Raw genomic sequence first — 3,006 nt, forward strand, 5'->3', positions numbered from 1 at the left:
GAACAACGAAGGGTTTCTCACCAGGACTTTACCATGTTCTGAATTATGACAACTCATGTTCTAAATTCGGGGAATTGTTGAAATAGAGCTATGTTAAACTGCTGTTTTACAAAGAACGACTATTACAATTTGACTACCAACACCTCCGCATAAACATCTCCATGTAAACGAGTTATAAGAACAATCTTGAGCAAAGACACCTAGGCCTCAGAAAAGCTGACCCATGGTTGTTGTTGTTGGGTTTAACGCCATTTTTCAGCACACAATAGGCTATGTATCGCGGCCAGTACTAATGGTGGAGGAAGAACCCAGTAAAACCCCGGGAAGAACCACCGACCCACGAGAAGCTACTGGCAAACTTTCTCATATACCCACATTGGAAGATTCCTAGACTCGAACCCACGCAGAGAGGTGAGATGGCAGTGATTCGTAACGGAGAGCGCTTTAGACCACTCGGCCACTCGGGGCCCCCTGATCCATGGTAAGGGCTATCTTCGCTAGCCGGGGTTCCGATAACACTATCTACACCTTGGCGGATCGAACAGCTATATTTGTGCTTTAGCCTAGTAACATCTGTTGGACCTCATGTGTTGTCATGTGTTATGCCAACTAACCAATTGCCTAGTGCATTGTACATCGGCCTAAAACGGTGGAGGCAATTGACCTAAAAAGGACACTTTATAAGTTTAACATAGAAAGTATGAGTAAGTACCAGAGAGAAGCCATTACAGGTGTATATGAGTGAAAAGTATTTCTGCAAACACTGACCGGCAGTGGAAAATTATTTATTTATCAGTCCATTCGCGTTGTGTCCTCCTGACTCGATCACGTAGGAATAGTGTTCAAATTTGAACAACTTAATTTTGATTGCATCCGGTGGCTTGCCAATGAAATTTACAGACCAGATTCACAGAAATGTAGTTCGATACGCCAAGGTGTAGATAGTGTTGTCTGTACCTTGGCTAGAGAAGATGGTTAAGGGCAAGTTTGACTCGACTCGATTCAACTCGACTCCAGTCAACTCGACTCCATTCAACTCGACTTTATTCAACTCGACTTTGAACGGATCGCCACTGTACTGATGCAATTTCAACGTGGATTATAACAGATGCAGTTAAACTGAATTTTTCATTTCTGAATAGGCTCTTTATATAACCAAGTAAAAATTTTACATTTGTTTTGCTCCAGGAGCAATTAATGCATACTTAGCCCATTAATTTTGTTCATTTACAGGCTGCAACCGACGGAATCTATTTAAATTTCAGTATGGCGCATGGAAAGTAATTTTAGACGTCAATGTTTGAACATCAGAAGCACAATCGAAAGAATTATTTCCACCAGTTTATTGAACATCAGGCTCGTTAAAACTGAAGCCACGAATGATTGACAAGTTAAGAAATAAATATGTATTATACAAACAAACATAAAAGCAATTTTACCTTCACGTAGATATCAAGTGTTTTTAACCTGATGGCCCTGTAGTCAGAGCACTTGTTCGGCCAGAAACATAAGAAACATATGTCCTGGGAGAAAATGGCCAAATTAGTCGTTGCAGTACAGTACATGTACGTTTCAATGCGAGAAAATTTCGAGGCAAAAGATGAAGCTGGGGTCTATTTCAATTTTCTTTTTTAAATAAAACGGCATATTTTATTGTATTCTCATGGTTTTCGGAAATGGGGTCCTTGCAAAGTCGAACCCCAGTTAAATGGAAGAGTATAACGTAAAGATTCCACCTTCTACAGATCACACTCACAATCGCAAAGGCACACATATACACACAGTAGAAACATCATAAATTGTAGAAAAAATCACAGAACTGTGCGGGTCTTCTATATCCAGACATACGACAAAACAATCTGATCTTACCTGATTGCAAAGAAAAACTTGTCATACATGAATAGTTTAAAATAATGAAAACTATGGATAAACACAGAAAATATATTAGCGTATCATACGTAAGAGGCACAGAAGTTGGGGGTTGGGGGGGTGAACATTTTTCGGCCCTCAATAAGTTTGAAAATCTACTTTTGCTCCGACTTTGAGAAACGAAATCTAATTGTATGCATTGTATAGTTCAAAATATATACTTGTAAAAAACAATACCATCATATGAAAGAAAAACCCGCCTTTCAGTCCTCTCTGCCCCAAAATTAAATGGTCAGTCCAAAATGTGTCTTACGATAGGAGACTTGGGGGTCAAATTAAAAATTTGCGGGTCTCTGAAGCACAAATGACGGTAAAGTGAAACACTTGAACTTATGAAAAGTACCTACACCTCCCAGGCTAAGGTAGCTGGGATAGTTGCGTAAATTGACACCTACCAAATTATTTAACAAAGGCTATGGTGTGACTTTTCTAGTTGTTATCTTATATATAAACATACATTTGTCTTTCTTTCTGTGCTTAGCCTTTGCCAAACAAGAGGTCGCGAGTTCGAAACTCGCGGCGGCATCCAAATTTGTTTGCAATCGCTTTGTATTTCTTTTCTTACTTTCGTTTAAACTCTCTCATCCCAATTTTTCCCTGCTTTAGGACGGGCATTTGAGTTAGTTGTTCAATAATTCAAGATGCTGATATATCTGTGAATTAGGTATTGTATTGTGGGTTGGAGTTGTTCTTGAAAGTAATGGTAGGCTTCGTTAGTTACGTCATAGTGTCAAGACAGTGAAATATCAACCGTCGGCAGAGAGGTAGAGCCTGTCACACCATGGCTGTAAAAACGATGGGTTCATTGTAGTTGGAATGTCTCCAACAAGGCCCGGATGGCAAAATTTGTTAATTAGATCAATATGCTTGGTACACAATGTTTTGTTGTTTTTTTTTTTGTTTTTTTGTTTTTTTGTTCAAAATTATCACATTTGGACAGGGGTTGCATTTCCACTGTGAGCATCACTGTGTCGAATATTACCCACGTACATGAAACGTGCATGTGTGAATTTGTGGGAGGAGTGCATAAATTTTTTTTGCTGTGTACATCCATTGATTTATGAAGGTGAATAAATG

Source organism: Sinohyriopsis cumingii, chromosome 10 (genome assembly GCF_028554795.1).
Source record: "Sinohyriopsis cumingii isolate HCF-2022 chromosome 10, ASM2855479v2, whole genome shotgun sequence".
NCBI classification, from domain to species: Eukaryota; Metazoa; Mollusca; class Bivalvia; order Unionida; family Unionidae; genus Sinohyriopsis; species Sinohyriopsis cumingii.